Source organism: Ursus americanus, chromosome 25 (genome assembly GCF_024610735.1).
Source record: "Ursus americanus isolate L20-20 chromosome 25, mUrsAme1.1.p, whole genome shotgun sequence".
In the NCBI taxonomy this organism is placed as follows: Eukaryota; Metazoa; Chordata; class Mammalia; order Carnivora; family Ursidae; genus Ursus; species Ursus americanus.
Genome location: NC_142151.1, coordinates 9962791 through 9985006, shown reverse-complemented (window position 1 = coordinate 9985006; position 22216 = coordinate 9962791). Strand labels below are relative to the sequence as shown.

Genomic DNA, 22216 nt, shown 5'->3' with positions numbered 1-22216 from the left:
AACATATTTGGGGGCTGTGAACATTTTTTCCCTACATTACAAACTTGAAAAAGTTTATGGGCCTATTTCCACATAAAAATTTAACATTAATCTCACTGAACATAGAAGTCTTTTTTTTTTTTTTTAAAGGTTTCATTTGAGAGAGAGAGAACACAAGCAGGGAGGAGGGGGAGAGGGAGAATTAGACTCCCCATTGAGCAGGGAGCCAGACATGGGACTCCATCCGAGGACTCTGGGATCACCACCTGAGCCGAAGGCAGCCACTTAACCAACTAAGCCACCCAGGCACCCAGCACCCAGGAGTTAAGTCTTCTTGTCTATCCTCAGAACCTAGCATTTCTTTTCTTTTTTTTTTTTAAGATTTTATTTATTTATTCAACAGAGAGAGACAGCCAGCGAGAGAGGGAACACAAGCAGGAGGAGTGGGAGAGGAAGAAGCAGGCTCATAGCAGAAGAGCCTGATGTAGGGCTCGATCCCATAACGCCGGGATCACACCCTGAGCCAAAGGCAGACGCTTAACCGCTGTGCCACCCAGGCGCCCCAGAACCTAGCATTTCTAAAACATTGTATACCATAACAGAAGCATGTGTGAAGATGCTGAATGATTATAAGCCTTATCAAAGTTCAAATACTGAACATTTTCATACATGCTATTTCAACTAAACCTCAGGTATTACAGTAACCATTTTACAGATAGAAGAAACTGAGATTAATTATCAAAACACATGTAAAACTATGCTTGGCTTCACAAATAAAAGAATCCAAATTAAAATTAAAAAAAAAAAAACTGAGGTTAAGAGACATACCTAAATTTTTTTCCCCAAATAATAGCATAGATTGAATTTCAAGAGAATTTCTGATTCTAAGTCCTAACAGTCTACCTTCAAATCACACTATGTGCCTATTACTTGATTTAATTTAAAAAAAAAAATGTACCTTTTAACACTAACTTTGTGATGTTCAAGGTTTTAACCAAGATCTCTTTATCAATGCTTTTTCTCTCAGTGACTTCTAATGCCTCCAATTCTTTTCAATCCCCTCCACAAAAAAGACCTCACATTTTGAGATATATATAAATTTTTCCTCTTTCCTTTCCCTTGCACTATCCAAAAGTCTATTGCAGGTGGATCTGAATTGCTGTTCAAATGTGAAAGAATACGAATAAAGGATAGAGAGATAAAAGTATTAAGAAGTATGAGTGAGGGGGCACCTGGCTAGTTCAGTCGATAAGATCTGTGTTGTGGGTTCAAACTCTATGTTGAGTGTAGAGATTACTTAAATAAAAAATTTGGGGGGAGCCCGGGTGCCTCAGTCAGTTAAGCATCTGCTTTCAGCTCAGGTCATGATCCTGGGGTCCTGGGATTGAGCTCCACATGGGGGAGGGGGTCCCTGCTCAGTGGGGAGTCTGCTTCTCTTTCTCCCTCTGCTCCTCTCCTGTTTGCTCTCTCTCTCTCTCAAATAAGTAAATAAAATCTTTAAGAGAAAAAAGTCTATTTCTTAAAAAAAAATTTAAGTCCAAAAAATAAAATTGCTTTATTAAAAAATAAATCTTGTAAAAATAAACTGATATATATATTATATATATAATATATAATATATTTTTTTAATTTATTTTTTTAAGGATAGGAAGGGAGAACCACACCATTTAGGGACAGATTTTTTTTTTGCGATTTGACAGAGAGGGAGAACAAGCACAAGCAGGGGGACCTGCAGAAGGAGAAGGGGAAACAGGCACTCCACTGAGCAGGGAGCCTTACATGGGGCTTGTTACAAGGACCCTAGGATCATGATCTGAGCCGAAGGCAGACACTTAAGCTTAACCGACTGAGCCACCCAGGTGGGTGAATAAGAAAATGAATGAATAAGTGAAAACCTCAGAAGAGTCTCAGAAACAATGAAGTAACTGTCTTAGTCCAATTACACCTTTACTCACGCCTTTACTCACTAATAATGTTCATCCGTAAATGACCACCAAAAAAATGTCCCTCTGAAACCTAAGTAGTTCTTTTTTTTTTTTTTTTTAAGATTTTATTGGGGTGCCTTGGTGTCTCAGCCGTTAAGCATCTGCCTTCGGCTCAGGTCATGATCCTAGGGTCCTGGGATCGAGCCCCACATCGGGCTCCCTGCTCGGTGGGAAGCCTGCTTCTCCCCCTCACACTCCCCTTGCTTGTGTTCCCTCTCTCAGCTGTCTCTCTCTGTCAAATAAATAAATAAAATCTTTTTTAAAATAAATAAATAAATAAAGATTTTATTTATTTGAGAGAGAGCAAGAAGGAGAGAGAGCACAAGCAGGGCGGGGGCAGAGGCAGAGGGAGAAGCAGACTCCGCACTGGGCAGGGAGCCCAATCCCAAGACCCCGAGATCATGACCCAAGCCAAAGACAGATGCTTAACCAACTGAGCCACCCAGGCGCCCCACCTAGATTCTTATACAATCTCATCCTTTGGCTAAAATGCCACTTAAAATAGTATCACTGTTTAGGTGTTTATAAAATGTCATTTTCTTTGCCACATTAACTTTAAGGTAGACCGGAATGATGTGGAAGTAGGAGCAAGAGGCTAGATATTAATCAAAGTACTCTTTAGAGCTGTGACAGAAAAAAACCATATGGCAGTCCTCATAGTTACCTCCTTATACTCAAAAGAACATACCTCAAAAACAGCAAACAAGTAAGTTCCCAAAGGTTACATCACACACTGGCTCATACTTTCCCCTTTTTATAGCTCTTTTACCTATGATCCTTTTTTTAAAAAGCTACACGCATGATTATGGGTCAAAAAAGAGGACAATGATCTCCTACCCAAACACAATATGATCCCTGTATCAAAAGACTGAAGAAAAATTATGGTAAAACATGAATGTTAAAACAGAAAAATTAATGAAGGGCAACACTTTGAAATACAGAGACAAATACCTAAAAATTCCCTTTCTTCATACAAAGAAACATATGTAGGAAAAGGCAAAACAATGCATATAGATAAGGTTAAAAATATTCTCGATTGCAGCGCCTGGGTGGCTCAGTTGGTTAAGCGTCTGCTCAGGTCATAATTCCGGAATATTGGGATGGAGCCCCACATCGGGCTCCCTGCTCAGCAGGGAGTCGGCTTCTCCCTCTCCCCCTGTTCCTTCTCTCTCAAATATATAAAATCTTTAAAAAAAATTCTCCATTTACATCTCTTGAAACACATTCCACATATATTTTCTCATTCAAGTACATATAATTATGTGAGGAATACACACATTTTTTCCCCATTTTATTTTTTTAAAGATTTTATTTAGAGAGAGGGTGTGCAAGCTGGGGGAGGGGCAAAAGTGGGAGGGGCAGAGAACCCCAAGCCAAATTCAGGCTGAATGACGCAGGGCTCACTCTCAGGACCCTGAAATCATGACTTGAGCCAAAACCAAGTCAGTGGCTTAACCAACTGAGCTACCCAGGTGCCTCTATTTTTCCATTTTAAAGAAAATGGCCTGCCCAAGTTAGCACAATAGTAAAGCAAAGAGTAGGATTCAGGTTTTCTGGTTTCTTTCTACTTTTTTCTACCATACCTATAGACAGTGAAAGGAATTTGAATAAATATAAGAAGTCCAGATGTAGAGCGATTATATATACCAAATACTGTATTAAGAGATTTGTTTGTATTATTTAATCCTCACAACCACCCCTTTGATACACTATTGTCTTCACTTGGCAGGTGAAGCTATTCTAAGAAAGAGGTTAGTTAACCTTGTCTAAATTTGCAAAATTAGAAAGTGATAGAGCCCGGTGTGAACTCAAATTCCACAAACTCCATGGCAGAGATTGTCACTTGCTTCCCAATAAAAACACAATGCTGTGTAACTAAAAGACTGAATTCCCTAGGCTTTCTTGTAACTTGATGTGGTCACGTAAGTAAATTTTAATCAATGAGGGCAGAAAGCACTGCACTGCAACTTTCAGAATGCATATTTGAGAGGTATACTATTCCTTGGTCTTTCTTCCATTCTGCTACCTGGAATGTAAATGTTATGGCTACAGCTCTAACCACCACCTGGACTCTAAGGACAAGAGTGAACCCTAGGAAAAGCACCTGTTTGAACTTGAACCCTGACAACTGTGTGGTGCCATGACCTTGGACTACCTACTACCTCCTTTGCTTATGTCAATGATATTCAGGAATTTTTTATTACAGGCCACCGAACTTTACTTTAGCATGGCCTGTCATACCTTGCTCAAGTTATAGGAATGTATTCCCTCAACATCAAAGTTTGCAAATGTCAGCAAGTAGTGACTTCGTTTATAAGAGGAATTTTCTTTTTACACTAACAAGATCATCTTATGTTTGACCCATTTCACTTTTCCATTTATTTTCACAACATCCCTGGAGTATTTCTATATCCCTCCCTCCAAAAAAGGCAAACTGTTCAAAGTTAAAAATTAGTTGTAATCTCAGATCAACTGAAATCTAAGTACTAAACACACAAACTATTTGATTAAATAATACATTCAATTAATATCTGATTCCCTACTATGCACTCTAAAAATATTCTGGTAAACAAAAGACAGTCCCAGCCCTCACAGAGCTAAAAATGATCTGACGTTAAAATCTCACAAGAAAAGATGCTCAACATCAATAATCACTACGAAAATGCAAATCAAAACCACATGAGTAAATCACACACATTGGATGGCTTATTAAAAAACAAAAAACAAATGTTGGGGAGCACATGGAGAAACTGGAAGTCTTGTGAACTGTTACTCAGAATGTAAAACGGTGTAGCAGCTATGAAAAACAATATCGCAGTTCCTCAAAAAATTAAAAACAGAATTACCATATGATCCAGTAATTCTACTTTTTTTTATAACCGAAAGAACTAAAAGCAGAGTCTTCAAAGAGGTATCTGTACACACATGTTCACAGCACGTTACAATAACTAAAAGGCAGAAGTAACCCAAGTGTTCAGCAAAAGATGAATAAATAGTAAAATACAGAATATACATACAATGCCTTAAAATGGAATTAAATTCCAACACATGCTACCACATGGATGAACCTAGAAGACATTATGCACCAATATATAACTGCCAAATTCATAGAAAGTAGAATGGTGATTGCCAGGGGCTGTGGTGTTGGGGGAATCAAAACTTAGCTTTATTGGTATGAAGAATTCTAGAGATTCTAGAGATGAATATGGTGGACAGTTGCACAAGAATATGAACAGTTAATATCACTAACCTGAGTTCTTAAAACATGATTAGGATGGTAAATTTTATGCTGTGTATTTTACCACAATAAAAAGAAAACTGGAGAAGGAAAAAATGTCATAAGTAAATTAACATGCACATTTTTATACACATTCACCTAAAGGATCAGAAAAATATGTTACCTTTACTTAAATTACCTGTAGCTTTGTTACTAAATTTCCCAAAGTAGTCTGTGGTGTATAACACTAACTAAACTTTTATTTAAAAAGTTTTCTCTGCGTGGGGCACCTGGCCAGTTCAGTCAGTGAAGCATGCTACTCTTGATCTCTGGATTCTGGGTTCAAATCCCATGTTGGGTATGAAGATTACTTAAAATCTTCTTTAAAAAAAGTCTTCCCGGGGGCGCCTGGGTAGCGCAGTCGTTAAAGCGTCTGCCTTCCGCTCAGGGCGTGATCCCGGCGTTCCGGGATCGAGTCCCACATCGGGCTCCTCTGCTGGGAGCCTGCTTCTTCCTCTCTCACTCGCCTGCTCTGTTCCCTCTCTCGCTGGCTGTCTCTCTGTCACATAAATAAATAAAATCTTTAAATAAATAAATAAATAAATAAATAAATAAATAAATAAATAAATAAATAAATAAATAAATAAATAAAAAATAAAATAAAAAAAGTCTTCCCGGAAAAAAAAATTTTTTTTTTCTCTGGAATCCAAATAAAATTTCTAATGATTCCACTTAATGCAGGAATGTTAAATCAAAGTATCTCTAATGGCACAAAATTTGCAAAATCTTCCTGAGATGCACTGCACAGTGTGGCTCCCCAAAGTTCATTTTGTTTAGGGGCGCCTGGCTGGCTCAGTCAGTGAAGCATCCAACTCCTGATCTTAGGGTTGTGAGTTAGAGCCCCAAACTGGGAGTAGAGATTAAAAAAAAAAGAAAGAAAGAAAGAAAGAAATCTTAAAAAAAAAAGTTCATCATGCTTAACATGTTCAATGCTGGGCCTTTCAAATTTTTCTTTCTGGACATTACATTGAAAAATGAGTTAGGATACTATTAATACACTCAAGCTGAAGGCTTGAGATACGGCTAAATAAATCACATGTCGAAGGAATGAGCTAACAACTAAGAACTCAGGAAATATTTGAAGTTTGCTATGCCTACAAACCTGCATGAATTTCCAAGATGTAGCTTCCTGATAAACTATCAAAGTCTGAAATTCTGCCAAATATGGGACAACAGAGCACTGGTGAGAGAGAACTGATGTGATCTAATACAGCAAATCCATGTTCTATTTTGGAGACCTTATTTCTCTATTCGTTAAGAACATGAAGCCAAGAGCTAGTATCAGAAAGGGTTAAAACAGGGGGGTAGGGAGAAGAAAGGGAAAGTAAGGAGCTGAACAGAGTAAAAACATTAAGTGGTAGATTTGGAATTTTTTTTTAAGTTTTTATTTTAATTCCAGTTAGTTAACATACAGTGTTATATTAGTTTCAGGAGTACAATACAGTGATTCATCAATTGTAGAATTTTTTTATTGGTCACAACCTGGTGATGTACTGCCACTTTCAAAAGGTAGTAAAAATTATTTGGGCATATTTGTTACTTTATCAACTGACAAATTGGTTTACAAATACGTTTTACAAGAATCTAGTAGACTCCTCCAGAGTCTGGGAGAACAGACTGCCAGATGAAAAGAACAAGGATCAATGAAACCTCACTATGAACTCCATGAAGACAGAATCCCTGTTTTATTCTCTATTATCCCCAGCAGGTAACATAGAACCTCATGTATGACAGACAAATGTTAAGGGTTAGGGGTTAGGAATCATTTTAAAGGAGTTTGTTATTGTAAGGCAGTATCAAAAAATAAAAAACAAAAACAAAGCAAAACAAAAAACCCTAAAAAACACAAAAACAAACAAAAAAAATAGCTATTTTCAGTATTTAATACCAGACAAATATGTACCCCATAAGATCTAAACATAGCTGTCAAAAATTCGTAATTTATCAGGACGCCTGGGTGGCTCGGATGGTGACTCCTGGTTTCAGCTCAGGTCATGATCCCTTGGGCCCTGGGACAGAGTCCAGGAGTTGGGCTCTGCGCCCAGAAGGGAGTCTACTTGAAGATTCTCTCCCTCTGCTCCCCTCCTTTCTCTCTCAAATAAATAAATTTTTTTAATTCATGCCTTATCTTTTCTCATAAAAAACAAACAACCCAAGCCTAATGCTACTTTCCATTGCCATGATAGAACTCATCCTTTAATAATTCGCTTTGTTAACAATTAAAGTCAGAGGGGGGAAAAAACCCTCTAATTTTAGTAAAAGAAGTAAAAAAGATATAAGCAGATGGGTTCCATGCAGACTAGGCTCTAAGGGAGCAGAGCTGGCTAGCTCTGTGGCTTTTGTCCTCTAAGCCAATTCTGAAAGGAAAAAAACATTGGAAAAGAAAACACTGAAAAAATACCATGGCATGAGTTATCATGCAGCCAGAAAATCAGTTCTTTTCTGCAAACCTGCATATGGTACATGAATCTAAAATACATTATGTACAGGTATTCTGAGGTAGTATATTAGTATCTAACAATCCTTAACACGACAAGCAGGAAAATTCCCAAGTAATGAAAGACAATTTCCTCAACATCTGTACCTAATCTGTCCTATTCAACCTCTCTTGAAACAACTGCACATGCCAGTACAGTTAACATTAAATATTCCTATCACAATCTACTCCCAGATTTTAAAGTAACATTAGATTATAATTTCTCAAGGCTCCCTTCCCATATGCTTATGTCTTAATCCCAATTACAGAAAATACTTTGTAAACTAACCTGTCATAAACTCCCTCTACAAATCCACATCACTAAAATACACCCCCAGACTGGTTGTCCGTAAGCAACACACAAACTCTTCCTTTATGTTTAGTTTTCTCTCACTCTTTGCATGTTGTTCCTGGGTACAGAAGTTCTTCCTCCACCCACTTTCACTCAGTTTAGGACTCTACGCCTGCTTCCCAGAAGAAAATGGTAAAAGCTTCTTAAATTGTGGAACAACTGGCTCTGTTCTCTCCCCTCCCTTCCAAGCCACTCCAGTGTTCATGATGTTCTGTCTTTCAGCTCATAGGGAAGGGAGAAGTTGAGAAATCAGTCTAGTGACTTACTCAGTAGCAAATCCCTGGTGGATACAAACTGAGGAAAGCAAAAACCAGGACAGATTTTTTTAAAAGCCATGTTTCCCACGTGCCCCAAACACACTAATGCCTGAAGCTTGGTTGGCATTCATTGGTCTGAGGTAAATAAATAAATATTCTCTTTAGTGTGCTTCCTCATAGTATGGCTAAGAAGGGGTAGAGGATTTATAAAACATTGCTAGTAATTTCCCTCTGGAGTGGAAAAGGGATCTGAATAAGAAGGGAAAGAAAAAAAGGCAAATTTGTTATCACTCTCCACTCTACCCTCAGATTCTACTATATTCAATAGGGAATCTAAGAAAATGAAAAAAAATTTAAAGGTATCCACCAGAAACTAAGTTAAGTGGAAAGTTAGTTGGTAGCCCAAAGTCTAAAGGTTAGATATATACAACTCCTTACCCCCTGCAAGGGGAAGGCGGAACAGAAAAAAAGGATCTTCACTGAGTGGAGGATTCTATGTGACTGAATTTGCTGTTCCCCTTCTTGGCTCTCTGTTCTCAGAATCAGAGTGCCCCCTCCCTGACAAGCAGACTCCAGCACCTGGTGGGGGTAAGAGAAAACAAGAGAGAAAAAAAGGAGACAGAGAAAAATAAACATCAACAGCCATCTTGCCAAACTAACAACTAACCTATTACAGGAAAGAAGGAAATTAATTGCACTAACCAAGATAGAAAGTAATAAACAAAAGATTACCTCTAAATAAAATAGGCCTCCTCCCCTTTGACACACTACACAGTAAGCATTAGAAAAGAAATTTAGCTATGACTGTTAATTTTTTTAATTAGAGGTTGTCATTCTAAAAGTTAGAAAATAAATGTTCAATCTCCGTGACTGGAATTTCAGAGTGTTTTATTCCAAATGAATATCTTGAAGTATTTTGACAATGAACTCTTTTTAAGAAACAGAAAGAAAGACCTTTAAACTAAACCCAATGCTGTGAAAGAAATGAGATCTACATACCATTTAAATTTAAATTCTAATGGTTACAGTTAATAATTACAAACTTCGTTAAATATAATAAACATCAAGCCCACAAAAAAAGGAGTATCCTCCATTATTAGGCTGCCCCACGTACTTTCCATACAGATTTAGGATTTAATCCAACTCCCCAAAGATGTGAGAACAATTTACGTAATTAATGGGAAAATAACAGCACGCTGAAAGAATTTACATCGAAGTTACATTCAACACGGTTAGCATAATAACCTCACTCGCTGAATACAATTAACGCCCCATCTCTATTCATACCCACAAATGGGATAAAATACTGGGATTACAAATCTGCAATCAGAGATAAGGATACATTAGTAAGGCAAATCTGAAGTTATTATCTCCTAACTATTTTGGGTTTTTTAAAGGGAGAGGGTGGGGAGGCAAGATCTGCATCATGGTCAAATGCTTACAAAAAAAAAATCAAATAAGCAATTATTTGTCACCCCATTCTTCTTCAGAGGACTATCAAAAGAGAAGGACTGTCACACTTCTAAAATCTTACGCGGAAGGAGGAGAACAGGGAATTTAAACCATACTCAAGTGCAGGACGAACACATCCTCCTCCCTCGGTCACACCACAGGAATGTCTGATGGAAGCAGGGGCAGGAGAGATTACCACACTCGAGGACAGGTTGGCACAACGCGTGTTTTACTCCAACAAGCATTCCCAGGGTTACCACACCCCCTCACAAACAGGGGGAAGCACACTTCACGCCCGAGGTCGCTGCCTCCCTCCAACAGTTCTCCCGTCACACGCACACGGCTTCATCAGCCCCCTCCCAGCACAACGACCGGCCCGGGCTCCCCACGGCCTCCCGCTGCGGAGCGACACCCCCCCCCCCCCCCGGCCTTCACAAGCCCCGGCCCCCGGCGCTCCCGGCCCAGCTCCCTGCCCCGGCTCATCGCCGAGTCCCTTCGGCCGCAGTCGCCCACTGGGGGGAGGGGCGCGGGGGCGGGCGCGCCTCCTCCTCACGCCACTACACCGGGGGAAGGAAGAGATCGCACCGCTCACCTGGCTCGGGCGGCTCCTCCCTCGCTCTCGGCCAGCGGAGCCGAGCTGGGGCCTCCGAGGGAACCGCGGGCTGCCCGGCGGGCTGGAAGTCCGAGAAGGAGAGGAGGGGGAGGGGGTCGGGATGCCGGGAGCCGCCTCCTTTCTCCTCCACCACCGCGGCTCCCGCAGCCAGGCCGGGCGCCCTCGCACACTCGCCCACTTTCTCACAGCCTCGCGGTCGGTCTGGCTCTCCCTCACCCCCAATCCCACACACACTCGCCCCCACCCCACACACACTCACACCCAGCCGCTCCTCGCTCCCTCACTCCCGCACTCGCCTGTAGTGCGCGCGCCTGCGCGCGACCCCGCTCACACACAGCGCGCGCGACGCCGGCGGAGACCGCCCCGCGCTCCCCCAGACCGAGGCGCCGCGCGCCGCCTGCCCGCGTGCAGAGGACCCTCGCGCGCCCCGGCCCCGCCCTCCGGGCGCGGCGGCGCGGAGGGCAGGGGGCGGTGGCCGGCGGGACGAGGGGCCGGGCCAGCCCGCCGAGCCGGGCCTAGCGGATCCAACACCTGCGTCAGGACCCGCCCTCCGGGCTCCGCGTGCCCACTCGCAGCCATCGCCGGCCTCTCGGGTGGTGAAGGGGCGATGGAGCGCGCGCGCCGGGAGGGAAATGGGAGCGCGAGGGCACTTCGAGGACGCGCTTTCCCCACCCGCCCCCAAACCGTCCTCACTAAGGAAGGGAAACGGGTGGGGGGGCGAGGTTTGTTCCCAACTCGAAACCGCGAGATTGATTCCTTCCGTTGTACACCCTCCCCGCCCTCGCATTCCCTCCTCGGGCCCCATTCATCCACACTGTGAACCCTGACGCCAGCCCACCAAGCCTCTTGGGGACAGTGTGCTGTCTGCGTGTCCACGCCTCTGTGTCTCTTGCCCAGCCCACCTCCCGCGCAGCCTTTCGGGCGCCCACGCCTAGAGTCCCCTCAAGCCGTGGTCTCCCCCCTCCCGGGGCAAAGATTGGGAACAAAGATCAATACCTATAAGGTCCTTATCCGTGTACGGAATAAAGACACTGCCTCTGTACATTGTGAGGCAAATTTTTAAACTACAGTACATCATATATTCTTAGAGCTTTAAGCAGGTTTAAAGATACAGACAGGGTAGTGTGGTACAGCCGGCTTTGCTACTTGGAAGCCAGTATAAACGTCCAGCAATCAGTTGCTTAACTTCCTCTGAGCCTTTGTTATTGAAAAGCTAAGAGTCTATTCCAAAGGTTGCTGTGAGAATGAAATATATTTAGGAGCATTTTGAAAATCCTCAAGCTGCCTACAAAAATAGAATCAGAGTCTAAAGGAAGCTAAGAATATGAGTATGTTCAGCTACGATACTACTCTGCTAATTTTTCTAGATCATGAAGAATGAAAACAAAGGCAACAGATGACCGTGCTACTTTACATGGCAAATTCATTTCTAAATAACCTTAGTCATTTATTACCACCGGAGATCCCAGATATGAGATACAGTAATGTCCTAACCAGTTTGCCTTCTTGAAAGTCACATTCCATTCTGAATTGCTTCAGCCAACAAATTCTTTTCAGCACTCTGTTCCCAATCTTTTTGGTCTGCTTTTTTTGCTGATTTTACTCAGTACTTAGTCCTTTAAAAAATACAGCATAACCCAGGGTGGTAACTTCTGGACTGGATCAGACTTACTTATGTGTTCTTCTAAAGTACCCTGACTTCTCTGTATCTTAATCTACTTGATTACACAAGTTATCTATAAAAATATTTTATAGAAACTATAAAAGTAGTTACTTCATGAAGTTGGTATAAGGAGTAAATGAGCTAATAAGTGTATAAGACTTAAGGCCTGGGGGCGCCTGGGTGGTGCAGTCGTTAAGCCTCTGCCTTTGGCTCAGGGCGTGATCCTGGAGTTCTGGGATCGAGCCCCACATCAAGCTCTTCTGCTGGGAGCCTGCTTCTTCCTCTCCCACTCCCTCTGCTTGTGTTCCCTCTCTCGCTGGCTGTCTCTGTCAAATAAATAAATAAAATCTTAAAAAAAAAAAAAGAGACTTAAGGCTGGCACAAATTGAGTGCTATTGTGTTTACTGCTATTACGTTTTGCCACTGAGAGTAACCTAGGATAGAGTTTTCACAAAGGACACATTCAGAGGATCAAATGTACTATATGACGCACTACCTTCAGAAGAAAGGGGGAAAAGTTTACAGAGGTAAAATGTTGCTATTTATTTCCACCCTGATACTCAGTCTCCTGAAACAAAGTATATTCAACCTAAAGACAAAAGAGAAGCATTTTGTGATCAAGGAAACCTCGATCAGAGAGATATTAACACAATGAGAATCTGGTAAAAGATAAAGGGAGAAATTGACACAGTAAAGAGGTTGCATGACTGGCCCAGCAGATTATCACTAATACCTAGCCCAGCCTTCAGTCCTACTGTTAAAAAACCCAATCCAGGGTAACCATGCATCACCCAGAAAAAGAAGAGTGAAACTCTGAGTAGGGAGTATTAGACTCTTAATTCACTGGCCACCTGCCTTTAAAAAAATTGCTATCTATTCATGTACAATCATTATGTGCCAGACACATCCAAAGAAATTCATAATGTACACAACATTGCTTTCTACTTAAAGTAGTCAGAAAGAAACAAAAAACAGAGCTATGGGTTTTGTTTTGTTTAGATTTTACCTATTTTAGAGTGTGTGTGTGTGTGTGTGTGTATAGACACGTGGGTGGGGGGAGGGACAGAGGGAGCTGGAGAGAAGACTCAATCTCAGGACCCTGAGATCATGAACCCAGCCAAAATCAAGAGTCTGACACCTAACCTACTGAGCCACCCAGGTGCCTGAAACAGAACTATGTTCTTAAAAAAAGAAAAACCAAGGAGGAGCGCCTGGATGGCTCAGTTGGTTGAGGAAGTAACTCTTGATCTTGCAGTTGAGTTCAAGCCTTTAAGCTGAGTTTGAGTTTCCTTTAAAATAGAGAGAGAGAGAGAGCTTGTCTTGGTTTAATTGTGCGCCACTCATTTTTAACCATTAAATTAATATTCTTCAGCCAGTTGAATCCCTTGAGAAGACATAACTAGCCTAGCAGCTTTGGAGTCAGATAAATTTGATTTTAAATCCTAGCTTTATTTATTACTGGCATGTGATTGTTGCTTAAGCTCTATAAGCCTGTTATCTCATCAACAAAATAAAGATGAAGTAACTCAAATACAAGGTACTACATAGTAAGTGCCCAAAATTTTAGCTATTGGAGCAGCTGGCTGGCTCAGTAGGTAGGACATATGACTCTGGATCTTGGGTTTGTGAGTTTGAGCCCCACATTGGGTGTAGAGATTTAAAAATAAAATCTTAGGGGCATCTGGGTATCTCAGTTGGTTAAGCCTCTGCATTCTGCTCAAGTCATGATCTGAAGGTCCTGGGATCAAGCCCCATGTCCAGCCCCAGATGGGGCTCCCTACTCAGCAGAGAGTCATCTCCTTCCTCTCCCTCTGCCCCTCCTTCCACCAGTGCTCTCACTCAAACAGACAAAGTCTTAAAAAATAATAAAATCTTGTATATATATTGGGGACAGCTGGGTGGGCAGTCGGTTGAGTTCTGAGTTCAAGCCCCGTGTTGGACTCCATGCTGGGCCTGGAGCCTACTCAAAAAAATTGATTAGCGACATCTGCGTGTCTGCCTTCAGTTCAGGTCATGATCCCAGGGTCCTCATGCTCTCTCTCTCTCAAATAAGTAAATAAATAAAATCTTTTTAAAAATATATGTAAATATACAGATATAGATACAGGCTATTATACAAGACTAACTGATAACAAAAGTCAAATATCAAAGGGAAGTTATACAATGTTTAGATATGTGTAATAATAGTACAAATAGTTACCTATTTACTGCATGTCCCAGTGCATGAGTAATACAAGACTGAATTGAAATACATCTTTTACCTAAACCAAAACACTTCTAGATTTGTGTTCTCCTTCCTAGACACATTAGAATCAATGAGGATCTTTTGAAACTGACTTAATCAGAATTTTTGGGATTTGGATCCAGGCACCACAGGCACCAATATTTTCTAATGCTCTCTAGGGAATTCTACTACACAGCCAAGTTGAACCAAGGTTTAGATAACAGACATGTTAAAATTAACTATATATGACTGTATTGAAATGTGCACATTACCTAGATACATTACATTTAATCAACCAGATTAGCTGGTTCAGAATATGATGGCTAGATTTGCTGCAAAAAGCACTTTTATTATTTTTTTTTTATTATTTTAAAAGATTTTATCCAGGGCACCTGGGTGGCTCAGTAGGCTAAGCGGCTGCCTTTGACTCAGGTCATGATCTCAGGGTCTTGGGATCAAGTTCAGCATCGGGCTCCCTGCTGGATGGGGAGTCTGATTCTCCCTCTCCCCAACTCGTGCACTCTCTCCCTCTCTCTTTCTCTCTTGTGTGTGCTCTGTCTCAAATAAATAAACAAAACCTTTAAAAATAAATAGATAAAATAAAGACTATTTGAGAGAGCGTGCACACAAGTAGGGGGAGGAGCAGAGGGAGAGAGAGAAGACAGACTCCCCGCAGAGCAGGGAGCCCACCTCGGGGACTGATCCCAGGACCCTGAGATCATGACCTCGGGCAGAAGGCTGAAGCTTAACTGACTAAGCCACCCAGGTGTCCCAAGAAACACTTCTAAACGTTACTGGTAGATGCTAGATGGAAGGTACATCGAATGCAAGGAGTTGATGAAAAATAAAATCTCCCCTAACAAAGCTGTCCAGGTCCAACCAACTCCATGTCTCTGATCCGACTTGTATCTCCTCATCAGGCAGAAAAACATAACTCAAATATTATCTAGAACGCACATCAAACAAAAATTTTTAAGTACCTCAGGGACACCATCTGGTGCAAATCTTTTCCTCCCGGATTTAGACAAGAAAACAAGCTGGAATTTGATCAAAATTAAAGTCCTCAAAGTAGGACAAAGAGGAGAATCGTAAACAGCAATGAATCCAGGATTGTCATCAGTACCTAAAACAGTGTGCTTTATGGCGTATCTAATGTGATCACTGTAAAATGCATGTTGGTGGAGCAAAGGTAGTGGGTGTCACATCGGAACCCACACCCGCAAGTAAGGAATGGTGGCAGCAGCTGCAGTAAACGTAGCTCTCCCCGCCGCTTCCTCTCCCTGAACCAGCCGGCTAGAACCAGCCCGACAACAACAGTCTTCACAGTTCGAATAGCTAAATACCGATCTAGCCTTTCCCCACCCACATCCCTCCTCCCTTTCCGCCACTCCATTTCTACACATTAAACTGAGCGTCTCCTGAACTATGCTAAGAAAATGCCAATGCCAGACACAAAGGAGGATGGGGGTGGGGGGACGGAGGCAGTGAGGACCTTACATTTGCTGAATCAGAAGGAAAGGGTGTAAAGAAAAATAATACTTAAAAAGAGGAGTAACGTAGGTTTCCCTCTTCTTTAATTTTATCTGGTTGTTAGGAAGATTTCTTTTTCTCTACTACATAGGGATAACCTAGAATGCTTGTTTAAAATGCAGATTCCTTGGCCCTCACGTCTGACCTTTTCAATCAGCCTGTGTATCTGCATTTTGAACCAAACCCGAAGTTTAGAGAACCAGCCAAGACTCTGCATTTTTTATTTGCATTCCAAGTGATTCTTAGACACATGAAAGTTGTGAATAATGTCTTAAAGAGAAAAATAACCATTTGTAAAATGTTCTTTATTTAAGCCTTTAACATTCATAAACTCATTTTACCCTCAGACAACTTGGTAAGGTTAAGCAAATACTGTGAATCCCTTCTAACAGAAGAGAAAATTGAGGCAATGAGATTAAATCATTGGTGGTAATTTCCTAGTCTCCTGTTCCCTCTTCACTGGAGTATCTTAAAAGTGTTATCTATCTGGGGAGTACCTGGCTGGCTCATTCAGTAGAGCATGCGACTCTTGAATGTGACTCTTGATATCAGGATTGAGTGTAAGCCCCATGTTGGGGGCAGACATTACTTTAAAAATTTTTTTAAATTCGGCGGGTGGGGGGATGTGGTAACTGGGTGATGGGCATTAAGGAGGGCACTTGATATAATGAGTACTGGTGTTAATATGCTACTGATGGATTACTAAATTCTACCTCTAAAACTAATACAGTGTATGTTAACTACATTGAATTTAAGTAAATTTTTTAATTAAAAAAAATTTCTTAAAAAGTACATCAATCTGGGAAGAATAACAGAAACACGAATGAATTAGTAGACATTTCAACCACAGAAATGCAAAATTTTTTTTTTTTAAGATTTTATTTGGGGCACCTGGGTGGCTCATTCACTTAAGCGTCTGCCTTCAGCTCAGGTCATCATCCCCAAGTCCTGAGATCAAGACCCGGGTCAGGCTCTCAGCTCGGCGGGGAGTCGGCTTCTTCCCCTGCCCTTCCACTGCTTATGCTCTCTCTCTTTCTCAAATAAATAACATCTTTTTTTTTTTTTAAGATGTTATTTATTTATTTGATAGAGAGAGACAGCCAGTGAGAGAGGGAACACAGACAGGGGGAGTGGGAGAGGAAGAAGCAGGCTCCTAGCGGAGGAGCCTGATGTGGGACTCGATCCCAGAATGCTGGGATCACACCCTGAGCCAAAGGCAGACGCTTAAGGACTGCGCCACCCAGGCGCCCCGTCAAATAAATAACATCTTTAAAAAATTTTTTTTGATTTATTAATTTTAGGGAGAGTGTGAACAGGGGAAGGGGCAGAGAAAGAGAGAGTATATCAAGCCAACTCAGTGCTGAGCACTGAGCCTGATGTCGGTCTCAGACCCACAACCCTGAGATCAGGACCTGAGTGGAAATTAAGAGTTGGAAGCCTTATCAACTGAGCCACCCAGGTGCCCCAGAAATGCTGTTATTTAAATCACACAAGGGCTGTATGGACCTGTTGCAATTTTTCTTACTATCAGTGCCCCAAATTATTAACAAACATTTACATATTGAATAAAAATTCTGGAAGCATTCTAATGACCTAGCACCACCTTGACTGTCCTGGTCAGCTTCACTGTCTTTTGGACATTGAAAAAGTTAAGACTATGGAGACCTGTTCATGAGTATAAATTCATGTAGTTCTCAGTGTAAAGAAACAGAGCAATTTAGGGGGTGGGGAAATGGGGTAACTGGGTGATGGACATTAAGGAGGACAAGTGATGTAATGAGCACTGGGTATTATATAGGACCGATTAATCACTGACCTCTACCTCTGAAACCAATTACACATTATGTTAATTGAATTTAAATAAAAAGAAACCAATTTATAGCTATTCTGTTCAAATTCTTATCTGCCCTATTCATTTTATTATTCGAATTTATTTATTTGAGGGGGGAGGGGCAGAGGCAGAGGGACAGAGAGAATCCCAAGCAGTCACTCCCCCCTCCCCCTGCTGAGCAAGGAACCAGATGCGGGACTCAATCCCAGAACCCTGAGATCATGACCAGAGCCAAAGGCAGCAGCTTAACCAACTGAGCCACCCAGCCGCCCCTGAGTTATTTTTTTTTTTTAACTCTTCCTTGTTTTTATTTAGTCTTTCTTCCATCAACTCCATCTGAATTCCCAAACTCCTTGATTTTTCTTCTCTCTCTCAGTGCTTTGCAACTGGAGTTTTATCCTAACAGCACAATATAGTCAGAAGAGACAATAAAGAGAAAGAAAAAAGGAAAAAAGAAATCCATGTTGGGTGACACAATGGAATTACTAAACAAATCTCTTAACATACAGGTTCCAATCCTTATTGCTTATTTCCCAAAACTCTTCTGGACAACCAGAATAGGCAACCTAGACTAAGACAGAGAATCTATAATAGTGGCTTGCTTAGTAAAGAAATGATGATTGAAAACACAGGCATGAGAAAATTACCAGAAAAATACTTGAAACATGTATAGTTATCTGTCCACAGGCTCATAACAAACCTAAAATGTCTTAGATTATGGAACATTCTCAGAGGTTTTAGATCAGATTAATCCTTGTAATAACCCTACCTGGATTTCAGTATCTTCTTTTACAAGTAAGCAAACTGAGGCACAGAGAGGTCAAGTAACTTTTCCAAACTCACACAGCTAGCAAGTGGCACAACCACAACTTGGGTCCAAGCATCAAACTACATACTCTGAACGATTTCTTCTAATCCTTGAAAAGTCTATAAAATTGGTTTTCTCTGCAGTTTCCCCCCACTTCTTAGTACAGTAGCCCCCCTTATCCGTGGTTTTGTGTTCTGTGGTTTCAGTTACCCACAGTAAACCAAGGTCAGAAAGCAGCTGATCCTCAATAGCAGCTTAACACAATGTCACACTGTCATTCACCTCCCTCCATCTCATCACATAGGATCCTGTCATCTCACATCATCACAAGAATGGGGAGTACAGAGGTGCCTGGGCGGCTCAGTCATTAGGCATCTGCCTTCAGCCTAGGTCATGATCCCAGGGTCCGGGGATCAGCATCGTGTCGTGCTCCCTGCTCAGCGGGGAGCCTGCTTCTCCCTCTCCTTCCCACTCATGGTCTCTGTCGCTATCTCTGTCTCTCTCTCAAATGAATAAATAAAACCTTTAAAAAAAGAAAAAAAAGGGGGGGAGTACGGCACAAGATATTTGAGAGACCACATTCACATAACTTTTATTATAGTAAATTATTATGATTGTTCTCTTTTATTAGTTTTATCGCTAATCTCATACTATGCATAATTTATAAATTAAACTTTATCATGGGTGTGTATGTATAGGAAAAAATGTAAGACGAGATACTATCTGTGGTTTCGGGCATCCACTGGGGGTCTTGGAACATATGCCCAGTGGATAAGGGGGGACAACTGTATGTAAAATTTTATTCAGATATCAATGCCTGCTGTTCTGGCTTATGTCTCCAATATCATATAGAGAACATTTGCAAATATATATATTAGAATTCGTTACAAAGGATCTAAGAGTCCATTAGACAAGCATAACTATAAAGACTGAACAAAAATTACTAATATCTGTTATTGTCCAACTATAGAGATTCCATTTTGATTAACAAAGAAATCCATTTAAGTCATAAATGAATTTGCTGAAGTCATGAAAGCTTTTTATCATTATGCTTTCTCTCAACGCTCAAAGACTAAAAATAAAACTACTGCCTTATGGGAGACCAGGAAACGTTTTGAGGTTTAAAAGGGACCAACTGACACACCGGGGCAAAAAGTGGTTACCAGAAATTCAGAGCTTAGCAGAGAAACCAGGGTTTGGTGCCTAACAGAGAGGGCAAAAGTAGGTCATTCAGTGTCCCTGGCAGTCACAGCTGGCAGAAAGTGATGTCACCCGAGAAATGTAGTAGGGAGAAGGGGAGGTAGAATTTAAGGTGGGAAAGTAGAGAGACTGAGGGGAGAGCTGTGAGGCGGGAGGCCAGGAATTTACAGAGCCGAGCTTCAATCAGCCTTTCATAGGCTGATGGCAGAAACAGCTGAAGCACCACTTCCTCCTCCCCCTCCGAGCCTGCCATCGCCCGGGCCTCATCCCTACCTCCTATCACCATCAGACCCCCTCTGCTGGAGACAAAGACAGCAGAGAAAGGAACAAGGAGAAAGAAAAGCCTGAAAAATAATTAGTTTGATAGAGAGACAGGTGAGGAAGGAAGTGAAAGAGAATTTTAATCAAATCCAGAGAACCATGATGGAGAGGAGGAAATAACAAAAGAGAGAGGCAGATAAAAAAAACATAGTAGGAAAGAAAGGAGGAAAAGATGGCTGAATGAAACAAAAGACCTATTAATGAATGGGGCAAAAGTAGCATTGGAAATCTAATTATAATAATTTCTAACCTCTTAGGCTTAAAAAGTGATGTTAGTAAAGTGCTGAGAAAGACACTGTAATGGTTATGATTTGAAATAAAAAATATGTAGTAAGTGTTTTGGCAATAAAGCAAAACGGGGATGCTCCCAACTGAAACTTCCCTCCCCAGCCTGCATCCAAGTTAAAAGTTATGATGCCTCTGGGGGCGCCTGGGTGGCACAGCGGTTAAGCGTCTGCCTTTGGCTCTGGGCGTGATCCCGGCGTTCTGGGATCGAGCCCCACATCAGGCTCTTCCGCTATGAGCCTGCTTCTTCCTCTCCCACTCCCCCTGCTTGTGTTCCCTCTCTCGCTGGCTGTCTCTGTCTCCGTCAAATAAATAAATAAAATCTTAAAAAAAAAAAAAGTTATGATGCCTCTGTGTTTATCAGGCTAGATCTACAAGTTCTTATGCCTAAGTTAAATATGTCATTTCAGGTATAAGTAGTCCCTGTTAAATCTTGTTAGTAATTGTAGTAATATTAACTATCTCTGCAGTGTGCAGACAGGGTATGTTTCAACACCCCTGGTTTTGAAATATGTCATGCACCTCACATTATTATTCTAATCACTACAAAGGTAATTCTCTAATCCTGTTCAATTAATCTGATCAAAACTGAATGTCCTTCCATTATGTCCATTTGCTTTCCTATTTAACAGCAACAACAAAATGAACCCTCTTTTTTTCTCTTTAGAGACCATTAATGCTTCCATTTGGGTAACTGTTAAGTTTTAAAACATCCCCTGGTGTAACCAAAATATAACTGTAACATTCGTGTTTATTTACATAGACCGTGTCTAGAAAGAAACAAGAGGAAAACTAGGAATGATCTCACCAACGTGCAGGAAGAACTAGGGAAATATAATGCCTATATCAGAAAGAATGTTACTTTTCTCTCCATCCTCCTCTCAAATTTCTTTCTATAAGGGAATTTCTATTGTTTAATCTTCTCCTTTCTCATTCCCTCTTTCTTCAAATCTTTTTTTCTCCTGTTGCAACAGCTCTTTTCATTTCCAGCTCATGTTGCCCCCTATTTCCTTCGGACTTTGTTGTGTCTTGGCTTAGTCAGCCAGACTTCCACTAAACTTTCAGAGCTGGAATCAGAACAGTGCATTTGGCAAAAAGTCAGTCACACATACCACACAACCACAAACGAGCACTCTGACTGCAAAATCCTTTCAACAATACATTCCCATTTCATGCACTCAGCAGTTCACACAGACCCATGATCTGAAATCAGCAACACACGCATTCACATACATTCTGCATGCACACGGCCTCTGCAGTCAGCTCACAAAGACACAATATCTGCAGAAAGGTCTTTTGCAGGCAGCATACACTGCCAGCACATTCTCCTCCCCTTTCCTAAGCTCTTCCTGACTGGCTCTTTCTCCCAGCCACCTCCTCCCCGCTGCCTGGCGGTGGCTCCCCTCCTTTTCCTGCAGTTCTCGAAGTCGTAACTGCGGTGCCATCCATCACCCTCCCAACAGATCCTCAGGCAAAGGAATTGTTTCTTGAACCTCGCTTTTCTCCTGACGGAGAACCTGCCCCACCAAAGGGGCTGTCGGATCAGAATCTCCTTCTGGAACACAACACTGTAGTCTGAGTCTGAGTGACCTAACTTGTTTCTACAGAGGCTCATTTTGACATGGAAGGCTTGGGGAGAAGGCAGGGAGGAAAGAAAAAGAGAAGGAAAACAGAAAGAAAAGAAAGAGGGAAGGAAGTGGAAGAGAGAAAGCCCTGGTAGAAATTTCAAGAAAGACAACTGGAACAAAAGCAAAGAAACAGACTTAAGAAGGAAAGAGGAGAGAGAGGAGGAGAGAGAAAATGGAGCTGGTGTGAAAGTAAAAGGAGAAACAAAGAACCGAGATAGAATTATGACAGATTGGTTATCTCAGCTTCTCTAGCTTTTTGTTACCCAGTAAGTTACTGAGGTAACCCTACCCTAGAAGTAGAAGAGATTAGAAAGTTAAAAAGAGAATCAGTGAGC

General features: G+C 41.5%; 1 protein-coding gene across 8 annotated transcripts in view; it reads right to left on the bottom strand.

The window, feature by feature from the left end:
• RIMKLB (ribosomal modification protein rimK like family member B) overlaps window positions 1-22216 on the bottom strand; it is an 85712-nt gene that overhangs the window by 54168 nt on the left and 9328 nt on the right. For 5 of the 8 annotated variants that reach the window (XM_087855586.1, XM_087855587.1, XM_087855588.1 and 2 more), the window contains exon 1: window positions 10371-10644. The exons of 1 other annotated variant lie outside the window; for it this stretch is intronic. The gene's annotated coding sequence lies outside the window, so the exon portion shown is untranslated. Of the gene's footprint in view, window positions 1-10370; window positions 10646-10687; window positions 10825-22216 lie in introns of those variants that run through there. 2 more of the 8 variants (XM_045781109.2, XM_045781108.2) reach the window with 2 other exon arrangements.